The 12,719-nt window shown below is 34.0% G+C and overlaps 1 long non-coding RNA gene across 1 annotated transcript; it reads left to right on the top strand.

The window, feature by feature from the left end:
* The first annotated feature begins 465 nt into the window (after window positions 1-465).
* On the top strand, window positions 466-992 carry LOC149937571 (uncharacterized). The gene is made up of 3 exons (XR_016472398.1): window positions 466-718; window positions 784-863; window positions 925-992. It is a non-coding gene; the product is annotated as an uncharacterized LOC149937571 (long non-coding RNA).
* The last annotated feature ends 11,727 nt before the right edge of the window (window positions 993-12,719 follow it).

Genomic DNA, 12,719 nt, shown 5'->3' with positions numbered 1-12,719 from the left:
CTACTGGATATATTACTAAAGAAATTTAGCGTCACTCAAAGTTCGCAGCGCGACCCCCGCGACATCTAGCGATAAAAATTTCAAAATTTCAGTTTACTGGGACAAGCTTTTACAGCTGACCGGTGTCGGTAGTCGGTACACGTGTTCCCACAGGTTGTTTTTAGGCCTAAAAATTGCAAGTTGGTTAAGTTATCATTGTTTGGTTTTTGGTAAGTTAAACTAAACTTTTCATGAATATAATTTGTCTTAACTAACATATATTATCTAGTAATTATACCGTTATGAGTTTTTGGAATACTTATGAAGAATTGGGCATTCCAAGTAGAAAACATAAAGGCAATTTTTCAGACTCATCTTCTGAATTGACTGAGTCATGTAGCGATGGTGTTTTTACGTCTGGTACAGTACCCACATTTTACTTATTTTTATTTTTGTCACTCAGTAACCTATCACTTTTTAGATGAGAATGAAGAGGCAGATAAATCATTCGACGAAACTAAAAAGAGTAATCACTCTAGAGAGATATGCTACAGTGACTTGTCAACAGGTCTGTAAGGTTATTTTATTTATGCAAAAATTAGTTTGACCTTTTCTGTATTGATTTAGATGAAAACAATAATACTTCGAGTGAAGATGAAGTTTTATTAAATGATGAGGAGATAGAGAGGATTTTTGGTGGTGCAAAAATAATTGCAAATCCTCTGAAGGATATCTCGAAGTAAATTCAAATTTAATTTTTACTTGTTTTGAAATTGAGTGTTTAATATCGAATTTCATTTCCAGCATTCAAAAACTTCAAGGAAATAATGTAAAAGTGCCGAGGAAAAGAGCTAAAAACATTATACGAAGTCACATGATTGATTGTTAGTTTAGTTTAGTTTAACAGTTTTGTACTGACATTCATTAAGATATTTATTGTTATAGGTAATGATTATGATGCAGCATTTGGTGGCATTATAATGGAAGTACAAAACTGTATGAAAAATTCAAAATTAAACTTCTGTTCAGAAGCTTAAAAGGGTTGTGAATGGCTCACGAAGCTTGACATTCAAGATCTCAATGAACTGAAACGGGTAATTCAGCCCATACTCACTGAAACTGCCGGTGATAAGGTTACAATCAAATTAAACACGCTTATTAAAAATAAGAAAAGGGTTCAAAAAGTTTTAAATTCCTTAAAGCACACTGCTGTAAGTGAAATATTGCAATACTATACAAATATTTTGGTCATTCATTCTGATATTCTTCACATAGGGTTTTCAAGATATGGAAATGCAGGGGAGTGTTTGGGCCATTAACTCATTAATAAGGAAGGCTGTTGAAGTTGGATCAGCACCCAAAACAAACCGACCAATCGATCTCAATGTTCCTGTTGAAGATGCGAATGACATATTAATGTATGTCATAGGCGCAGTCTTAAGGTCAATTTCAAGGAAATCCGATTGTGGTTTGAAACTAGTCAAGAGTTTATGCACCTCTAAAGACAATACGCCTAAAGAATTGCGTTCATGTATAGAAGCTCAAGACAGGGGTGGGTTATTTTACCCAACTTCCGAAGCTTTTAATTTTTTTGGCATGATATATAAAATTGTTGTAAAATATTTTGGAAAAATGGAGTTCAAAAACAGGATGGAATGTGCCAAATCTGACATTTTATCAGATGAAGTTCTACTACTGAAGTGGAGCGAATTTTTTGAAAACAATGTACCTGAGGAAGAGAAACTAAAACTACTGAATCACTGTATGCAATATTTTATAAACACAATAGCAAACGGACATCTTAAAAAGTTGAAAGATGATTTTAAAACCAAAGGCAAAGCAAAAGCTTCACTAGCGAAAGCCAATTCAAAAGCTAGGCAACGTAAGCAGTTACAACAAATGTCTTCAGGAATTAATATCTAGTCAGTAAAAAAATGTTTCTAATAACTTGTGCATGAATAAATTTATTTGGTTTTTAAAGTGCATCCTCCGAGTCTTTTGATGTGTTTCCCAAATCACTGTGACATGGGATCTTGAAGTTTTTCAACATCCATAAGCTTTCGCGATTGTTACCAAATGTTTCTACAGTGGGGTTATCATTTGAACCATTTGCTGCCCGTTGCCTTGAAAACTCTAGCTCAAGAGGATCTTGGTTGAAATTAGCTGTTAAGACAAACTTTGCACCTTTACTAAGCAGGAATTTTATTATTCCTACCATTGCCTTAGCTGTGGAAAACAAAATATTATCAATCAAATTGTCTATATGTATAAATTGGTAAAAATACATACTAGTTTGCCTTAATCCCGATAGAGTTTCTTGTGATAACAGCATTTTCTTTCTCTCCTCTTGGCTATAGTCTCCAGGGCGTTCGTCAACCTCAACCTCCCATTCGTCTAAATACCCTAAAAAGTCATTTTCAAGCCACTGTAAAGTAAAGTGGGTAAATATATCGAACTATAAAAGTTAGAATAATTTATTATTCATACCTTGAGCCTGCAGTCATTAATTGTACAAAATGGCCTCTTATTGACTTTTCTGTTGTGGTACGACTCGTTAAAGTTGGTAGTATTGAAAATGTCAAACCATTTATCAAATAAGCGTATAAATTTCACTGTTTCACTATGCTTTTCATCAGTTTCAAACACTGCGCTTATAGCATTGGCCACCGAGGAGCTCAAAACTTGAGTCGCAAATCGAACCTTCATCTTACTGTAGGAATTCAAATTCACATGTTCAAATGTCAACTTATGAGCTCTTCTCAACACTCCAGGCTGTAACATTTCTGTTTTGTAAACTTCTCTTACTGGATACCAAGTGATATATTTGCCGTTTTTATACATCAAGCGAACCTTGGAGCCCTCGAAGCTTGAAAATAAACAGTTTCTCGTAGTTTTTAATAGATGAGGTGGGTCGAATAAGAAAAATTTGGTCTATCCTCATCTAAGCTGTATGGATTTGAGCAGCAATGGGAAATTTCATCCTTGCAGTCAATGTTCATATTAAAAAACTTACGATTGGTGGCGGCTCCATCTCCAATTACAGAAATTATTTTAAAACCGAGAGACTAATTTCTCTACCGCTTCCCAGATAATTGAGTTAAGATCATCTGCCGTTAAACTGTTAGTAGCAAAATGCGCAAACGGATATTTAACGCGACTGGTTGCACCTCTTAACATCAATATATGTGTTGCAACTTTTTTATCTGTATATGCAGAACCTTGCATATTGTTGATATTATTTCTTGCATCATTAAGGTGGGTGTACCCTATGATATCTTTATTGGTTTTCTTGACAATCAGTTCTTCCTTTATTTTTATTTCGTCTAAAAGGATGCTGAAATATTCATATTTTGCTAGAGTTTCTAGTTTTAAATCTTCTTTCATTTGATTTAGTACTTCATCGGAAAAACCCAGAGTTCGCGTGTGTCGAAACAGAGTACTATATGAAGGAAGCTGAAGTATTTGTGAGTCAGCCAAACTTCTGTAAGCGCTAGGTGACTTATGATATTGGTAGAGACACCATTTTATGACAAGAGGGTGCCATCTCCTACCACGTTTGTCCAATTTCTTGCTTACTTTAAGTTGCGTTTATCCAAGAGTTGCTATTGGAGGAAAGATGAACCTTTATCTCCAGCTAATTTACTTGTTCACGGTAGGTCATGTTATTGAATAGTAAAATTTAAATATTATAGATGATTATTGGACTTAAAATTAGATGTGTATTTAAAGGGGTAAAAATTTAAAAAATTTAATTTTATTTTATTTAAATATATTATAATTGACCAGATGTTTCCAATTTTTTTCCTATATATTTTTTACTATTAACTATGATTGGCCCTATTCTATATTTTCTTATATTTTAACTTTTCCCAATTTTTTGTCAAGGGTTTATCTTGTTTTCACCCACAAATAAAACGAAAAATTATATTGTTTCAAAGACATTTTCAAATTGTTTCTTATAGCTTACTATAATTCGCCTAAACAATTCCTTATTTTCGTATTTCAAATTGAAAAACGTATATATATGACTAAAACCTAACTATATTCTTATATTATTGACATCAAAATGTAATTTATAAATTTCAGGAAAAGAGACTGACATGGAAGCAAAAAGAACGGAAATTGCTAACAACAATTTGAGTAGGCAAAATTTCTGCTTATCGGATGATGCTCCCATTGAAAATGTCAACAATAAAGAAGTAAGTTTGGTTCAATTTGAATTTTATACGGCTTGAAATAAATTTAGGTTAATAAATTTGGCGAAATTAAAAAATATACACCACCATTTACCATGAATTTGTAAAATTATAGTATTTAAAATAGATGAAAATTATTATAACGTAAATATAGTGAAGATAATAAATTATTCTACGCAGTTTATTACTTTTATTACTGGGTTAATATTTTTTTAAGTTTAAAAAAGTATTATATTTAGGAAGTTTCGTGGTGACCAATTTTCATTTAAACAATTTGTCCATTCTATATTGTTTGCCCAATTTATAATATTTCCCGTTTTCTAATCTAACAAAGCCACGTATAATATAAAATTTCTCTTTACATAGAAAAAAAGACTTAACGAAATCCAACAAAATTCTTTGATGCTAGAAGTAATGGCTGCTAATTCTGGTGAATCTGGGTCGAAACCTTGCAAATGCGACAATTTTAAGACTTTAAAAACCAAATATAAAGCACTTAAAAAGGAAAATTTAAAAATTTGGAGGACATAGAGGTCATATATTCATTAACTAAAAATGTATACATCATTTTTTATTTGATAACAATTTTGTTATATTTTTTTTCTATTAAAGAAACGAATTCCTTGCTTTTTGAATTAAGATCCTTAGTTGAATCAGCTAGGCAAAACAGTAACTTTGGGTCTAGTAATTTGGAACCAATTACTCCCGTCAGAAGCTCTGGAACATTTGATGATAGTCCTCGAACAAGAGCACAAAATGTAAGATATTTCATTTCATTTTCTATTTAAAAGCTATTACTTAATAAAAGTTTTAACTCTTAATATTTGATAATAAGGACTAGAATCGCAATTGGAGACCTAGTAACTGTAGATAGGGGCGTATTAACTATGATGTTGCGATCATCACCAGGGCCGACTCTTTTAGCCAGATCATTGCTCACTCACCTCTTTAGCACATAGGAATTGATTGGGAAATCTATCACTGGGCGTAAAAGTAATGCCCATAAAAATATGCAACCAAAGCCTGCACTAGACAAAACAAAATTGATGCAATCATTGGTGTGTAAATTAAGATTATCAAATATTTTTATGCTTTAAGGGATATTGGTAAAGTTTCAATGCATGATGTTTCCTTAGTGTAAAATATAAAAATAATGTAAATTATGGAACAATTTGGTGAATACACTATTAAATAAATTAAGTAAAATTGTTACAATCTTTATCGTAATTAATTTTATAGGATATACTATGAAAAGATATCCGTCAGCAAAAAAGATGGAGATAATGGGCACTTTATCGAACAAAGTAAAAGAGTGCAATTCAAAATACAGTGCTTCATCAATTGAATTATAACTAGTCAAAATAAAATGAGATATTTTTGAAATTTAATCTGTGTGATTAATTATATTGGTAATTAGGTTTTTAACTTTTTATTACACAATAATTCATTAAAATTATTTGATTATTAGTTACTAGTGATAAATTAATTTTTTTTAATAATTTAAGTTTTAAAATTACTCTAAGCTAATTGAAAAGCTTTTAAAAGAATTTTATAGAAATTCTATAAAAAACTGCTTCAACTTAAACAAAACCTTTAGAAACTTACAAGAAAACCTATAAAATGTTAAAAGAAACTTTTCTATAGAACCTAAAGAAACATGTTAAAAATTTCTTAAGATATTCTAGAATTATAACTTAGAAAAATTAACCATTTGCTAAAGAGTTTTTGCGATGACTTTAATTAGCGTTCTATTGAAATTACTTCCAGCTATTTTGTTGTCATTACGTGAGACCCTTTTCGACCAATTTCGCTGCGTGAAAACTAGTTGGCTGTATCTAAAGTTAGGTTTTTTAAGGTCAATCAGAGTGGCCCGCGCAGTGAAAGTGTTAAATTCTCAAGGAGCAAGAAAAAAGGCAAACGAAGCTCATCAAGATCATTTTTACTCAGAAACGTTAGTAGTCAATTAGAAGGTTGTTTTTTAATGAATAGTGCATAATATATTGGCAGATTTCAAAAACATTCGTCTTTCATACTAAGCATTTGCTAAATGTAATGTTTTCATCAGTATATCTCTACTAGCCCCAAATTATAACTTCAAACAAGAAAATTTTATGGAGTGACCGATTTGGGCCCGGTGCAGAGACGATTTAAGTATCGAAAAAAAAAGATTACACACTAAATTAACAGAAAACGCGCGTGCTATCGAACTTCGCTAAAAATCAGTGTGCAGACATCTCGCTCGCAAAAATAACAGGAAGTCGCTCTGTTTGTTTTGCGAGTGGTCTTGGGCACTAGCTAGGCGCGAAAAGATGCAAAATGGCAGAGTTCGTTGTGCTGATTGTCTTGCAGAGAGCCCAGGAAAAAACACGAGGAATAGACATTGAACGCGATTTAAATAGAGAAAGAGTATATCATGAAAGACCAAATCCTTTGGAATTATCTGAACGTGTGATTTTAGCTCATTATCGCCTTCCAAGAAGAGTTTTGTTAAACTTTTGGAAGAGCTAAGGCCCGACCTTGATAATGAAACACTACGAGGCATCTCAGGTAGGAATAAATTATCATAAGTTATCAATTGTTTTTCCTAGATTCTGCTTGCAAATTTTTGCTACCGGAAGTATTCAGTGGGTGACGGCTAATAATCATCGTCACGTGGTTGACAGATCAACAGTTTCCAGAATCATTAGCCATGTTACATATTCCATCAACCAGCGTATGCAACGATTTATTCACTTTCCATCTACCCGAGAAGAAAAGAACCAAATATCTGTAGAACTTCCTGGGGTAATCGGTTGTATCGCCTGCACCTACATACCTACCAAGAAGCCATCTGGTCCCCGAGCCGATGTCTATTTAAACCGAAAAAATAGATACTCAATCAACGTCGAGTTTTTAGAATTGCCAAATATTTAATGGTATATATTTTTTGAAATGCTGAAATGATTATTCAGGTATGCGATTCCAACACTCTTATCCTGGACGTGGTTGCTAACTGGCCGGAGAGCACACACGCTGCAAGCATCTGGGCAAACTGCGGTCTCAGGTCCCACCTCTCTTCTGCGAACTTGGATGGGTCGTGGCTTATCGGTGATAATGGCTACCCCTTTGAGCCTGGGCTGATGCGACCCATGCCTCATCCTGTAGATCAATCTCAAGAGAGGTTCAATCGCTGCCTAAGGAAAAGTAGATTTTGTATTGAAAGATGTAATGGATTATTCAAGTCTCTGGGGCGCGCATTGAGTGATTACGGAGGCAATTTGTTGTATTCCCCTGAAAAGGTTTGTAAATTTGTGCACGCTTGTGCCATCTTATATAATTTCTACCTCAACGAGGGTGTGGAAATGCCCGAGCCTAAGGTAGAAGAGCAAGATGACACAAGTGAACTCATTCGTGAACCCTCAGTTGCAAGCTCGTGCAAATCACGTTTTGAATCAATTGGTTGAAAACTTTATAGGCAAAGAAATTAGTCAATACGTTTTCTACCAATTGATTTAATGTGATTTGCACCGACCCTATTTTAAATTTAATCCAATTTCTGTTTCAAAATATAATCCATCCCTTTTTTTAAATTAAACCTTGAATGGGGATACTTTTATGTCAAGTTGCCTATAATTTAATCACGGGACCAGTGTTGCTAGAAACTCACTTTTATATAATACCAAGAAAAAAATGTTCCTTCATGATAATACTCTTTCTCGTTTTACTTATAAAAAGTTAAACATCGGTCAGTTAAGAAATGCATGATAGAGGAACAATAAGTAAGGCTAGTGATGTAATAGGTAATTATGAACATGGGGTAGAGACGGGAGTGAAGTGAGGGAGTAGGAAAAAACAGTTCAATATACGCTGTAACTCAATGCAGTTAATAAATGTTTTAATTCTCTTTTATCAAAGTTGAGATTACTAACTTAATTTTACATCAGCTGGTAATTAAGTCAATGAAAGAATAATATGGTATTTTAGTACTAGGAAAATGAGGTAAAATCTGTGTATTTAAAAATAGATATTTTTTCCATATTATCATTTTTGAGTCTAATGTCTTAATTTTAGCCGATGTTTTATTAACCCAAAAGAAGAAATATCTTTTTTTCTGTCCCAATTTAAAAAAAACTGAACTTATTTTGATTCCCCATCAAATATATTTTCACCCCCTTCTACCCAACCATACTTATTTTTGGGGTTAATGTATAAGAGACTTCCCAATATCGGCCAGTTTAATTGTGAATTTCTTTCGGGAGCGTTATATAAAATCAATGGTCCGTGGAAATTCCGTCCTTAATTTATTGTCCAAGATTTCTGTTTTCCATCATCACTATAGTCATTTGGTTTTGTTTCTATCACAGCCTCCGCCTCCCGTATATTCTCTGCAAAAACTAAAATTTATCGTGTCTATTTTTTCTCTATTATGAGAAGAAGAACTGGCTCCCGGGGCATAAGTTATTTTGTGGTAGTATACACTGCCCACTTCTGCCCCCTGGATAGAGAAGGCCAGATAATCGATTTATTTTTCTTATTATCTAGCTTTATCCGCTATTTGGCCCAGCAATTTTTCTGGTCGGCGGTCATGGTAAAGTAGCATTTAATTTTTTTTGACTGCTTAATACTTTTTATATTTAATTGCAATTCAAATTGCCCATTCAAATGGATTGATAGGGCTTCGTAAAGCACCAAAATATAAATTTTGGTATTGCCCCGATTGTAACACAAAACGTACAAAACCAAAGAAGAATACTGGTAAAGCATATAATTTTTTTTTACCTGTATGTAGCGGCTGACGAAGGACCACTTTCCGAAAGCTCCCAATATTTTAATCAAAATAAATATTTTTAAAAATCATAAATCTTTTTAACAATACCATGAAAAGAAACTTTAAAATTCAAGAAATTACGAAAACCACTAAATGAGTAAATTAAAGCTGCAACAACGCATGAAGTGGGAAAATCTGCTTTCACAAAACACCAAAATATTTTTTTTTAAGAGTTGGGCATTAACTGAAATCCCACTGCTTTTACCTTTTTACGTTTTATCTTGTAAAGAGAAGTACAGAAAGAAAAATGAATATATTTGAAATTTCTTCCAATATTGGCCCCCTTTCCCATTGAAATCCATAAAACACTTGCTCAAATAAAATTTAGAGATATTAATCACTGACGCGTGACAGAATCATAACCATAAAATATTTGTTCATAAAGTGGAACTTATTATTTTTCAGTTTAAGTATTAATACAAATAGTTTCCGTTAAAAAAATTGCGCCGTCACTAGTTCCGTTTTATCACAAAAAAAAGTCTACGCAGCCACGTAGCCTGTTAACTGAAGTTAATTTACGCCTCGTTTATTTCCAAAAATTTTATACTTCGTATGAAAAAATCGTTAAGTTATTGATGATAATAAAATGTTACTTTAAATTCAGTAACTTAATTGAAATTCGTATGCATTTTGTTAAGTCTTTTAGGAGAATAAGAGACTAGGAATACTGTTGTCAAACTTGTATAGCGTCAAGGTTCGTAGAGAAAAATACACTAAGGTAGAGCGTGGCACGGCATTGGTTAAGCTCAAGGTTCATACGCTAATAAAGGTTGCCTACTTAGCGGGGTTTTCATTTTCCCGTCGTCTGCTTTTCGGGCTTCTACGCTAGCTATGACGTCAGTGGGAAGCCTACCATAGTCATTACTCTGTGGCTGTAGCCATTGTCAGGTTAGCTAATCATAATATTATACATATTTATTTATATATAATATAATATTATAATATAATATAATTATAATAATGTGTAATGATTTTTTATTATTAATGGTTATACTTCTTTTGCTTTTTCAGATTATGTAAGGAAACTTTCCTTAGGAAAGTTAGGTGCCTTATCCCAAACCCCCGCCCGGCGGGACTGTCGGTGATTTACCAAGTGTCAACATAGTTCGTCGTAGATGTGTATTTTACTCATTTTAAGCTAAGTTTATCTGCCACAAAAAATTTTGGCAGCATATTTTAACTCCTAAAAACCATCCACACAATTTATTTACATTATGCCTGGAACACTGTGTGCTGTAGCTGTATGTAAAAACCATTATCATAAAACCATATCAAATTCTGAAGAACTTCATGTTGTGTATCACAAGTTTCCCAAAAATCCTTCAATTAGAAGAGTTTGGAAGGAACGTTGCTATAGAGCTGACAATGTTAATGAGTGCATTGCCCGAATATGTTCTGATCATTTTCTGAAAGATGATTATGTACGTAATTTTAAAGTAGAGTTGCTGGGATTAAAACAACGAAAAATTTTGAAACAAGATGCAGTGCCGTCAATAAATTTAAAACCCGCTGCAAAAGAGAATACCCTTCACGCAGAAAAGAATGCACTGGAACGTTCAAAGCGATTAGCAAAAAGAGGTGCAAGTCAATTGGTCAACACTGTTTTAAATTCGTCAACATTGGCTCTTAATTGCAGAAATTCACCACCGCTAAAATGTAGCTCTCTTTCCATTTCTAAGCCCCAATGCAAACCTACTCTATCCAATGCTGCATTGACACAGTCAACTCTTGGCAATACAGAAATTTTTACTTCGGCACCTAATTTAAATATATCAAATCTAGCAATTAATTACAGTCATCCAAGCATTGTTGAAAATAATTCTTTAAATTTTTCAGTACGTATTCCGCAATCAGAGTCTGTGGCAGCTGAACTATTACTTTTAAGATCGAAGTGCAATGATTATGAAAATATTCTCAAAGAAAAGGAAAGTTTGATCGATTCATTACAAAAGGATAAAAATGACTTAGAAAAACACTATTCAAATCTAAAATTCCATTCAATTAAAACAGAAAAGCAACTGGCGTCAGCAAGAACTGAAGTCGCTCAAAGAAGTGTAATAAATTTTTCTTTGAAAAAGCAGCTTAAAAAAACCCAAGCCAAATCCATGTCTAAATTAGAGCTAAAACGAAACATCTTATTAACACTTAAAAATATTTTTACACCAAACCAAATTGATGTTCTCCTTGGAGTAAAGAAACGTGCTCAATGGAGTAATGAGGAATTGGCTACAGCATTTACCTTACGCTATTATAGTAAACATGCCTATATTTATCTGCGAAACACAATGAAATTTCCTCTTCCTGGTATTTCAACATTGCAAAAATATGCATCGAAAATTGACCTTTCTGAAGGAACTTTATCTGATGTCTTAAGGCTGATGAAGACAGTAGGAGAAAAGTTATCTGAAATTGAGAAATTAACCGTAACACACACTAGGATTTGAAAGAACTAAAACGATTGCCGGTAGAAGCGAGAAACCGGCTCGCTTAAATTTCCACATTCCACCCCAAATTTTCGTTTATTCCGATATCGTCGCTGATCAAGTGGTAGGCTCGTCGCTCGTCAAATTGTTAAGAATAATCGCGGTTGACGAATCAGCCCGATTTGGTACTTATATCGAGAAAACGTGCATTTCGCCGCATTATGTGCCCATTGAGAAGAAGTACTTTGATACTATCCAAATAGATCTACGCGACGTTTATGGTAAACCAGCTCCTTTTGAGTTTGGCAATCTAACCGTAAAACTTCATTTGCGTCCAAGATGCCCTTAAGAAACGTTCTTGAAAAAAGACGCTGCGCCTCGTGCCCCTACGCTCAATATTACGCGACTCAGGCTGTATAAGCTAGCCAAACCTTTTCTTTTACGAGGGGCGAAATTTTTGGGGGGACAAGCCCTTTCCACTGGAAAGCAAGTTTTGGCTGACGTATCGACGGGTTCAACTATCCGAGAATCCACCAAACGGCGTCTCACAGAAAAGTACGAGGATCTCAAACAACAATACGGGACTGGGAAACGTAAACGTAAAACTAAAAAAAAATTAAGAAAAGAACAAAACGTGGTGGAAAACTTCATTAGTCGGCTGGAAACGAGCTAGAAAGGTCGTTGATATTTTCTCGTAAAATCATGGGGCACTGCAAAGCGCTGAAAAGTGAGCTTGATATTTTTCAAAGCGCGCCGATTGAGGGAGGAAAATGGACCACCTTCAAACCCATCTCGCTGAGAGGCGATACCGTGGAGTTTAATATTCCTGGAAGCGGGCACGAGTACATTGATTTACCGCTTACTTACATACTTGTTAAAGCTAAAATCGTCGCCGATGACGCGGGTAAAAGTTTATCCGCGTCGGACGTTGTAGGCGGTTGTAATAATTTTTTTACACACGCTATTTAATCACGCGGAAGTTTACCTTAACGGTTATGGAACGCCAAAAGTGTCACAAGCAACACTTTTGGACATGTCAAAAGTTTTTGACTAGTGCTTTTCCATCACCATTCATTGGCTTTTAATTTACCGAATCCCATCGAAGTTACAACGTTTCCACCAATAAAACAGTGACAATTTAAGCTCATTATTAATTCAACCATTAGTAATTGACTGCTTCATTTGGGCGTACCTGGGGAGGAGTCACGTTTTTACTTGACTCGACACAATTTATACATGTCAAAATCAATTTTAGACATGTCAAAACTTCATTTCGACTAGTGCTTTTCGTTTTGACTAGACAAATTCTTCACG

Source organism: Leiobunum rupestre, chromosome 7, assembly GCF_980474605.1.
Source record: "Leiobunum rupestre chromosome 7, qqLeiRupe1.1.hap1, whole genome shotgun sequence".
Classification (NCBI taxonomy): Eukaryota; Metazoa; Arthropoda; class Arachnida; order Opiliones; family Sclerosomatidae; genus Leiobunum; species Leiobunum rupestre.
The sequence above is the reverse complement of the archived record's forward strand: the minus strand, read 5'-3'. Positions and strand labels throughout refer to the sequence as shown.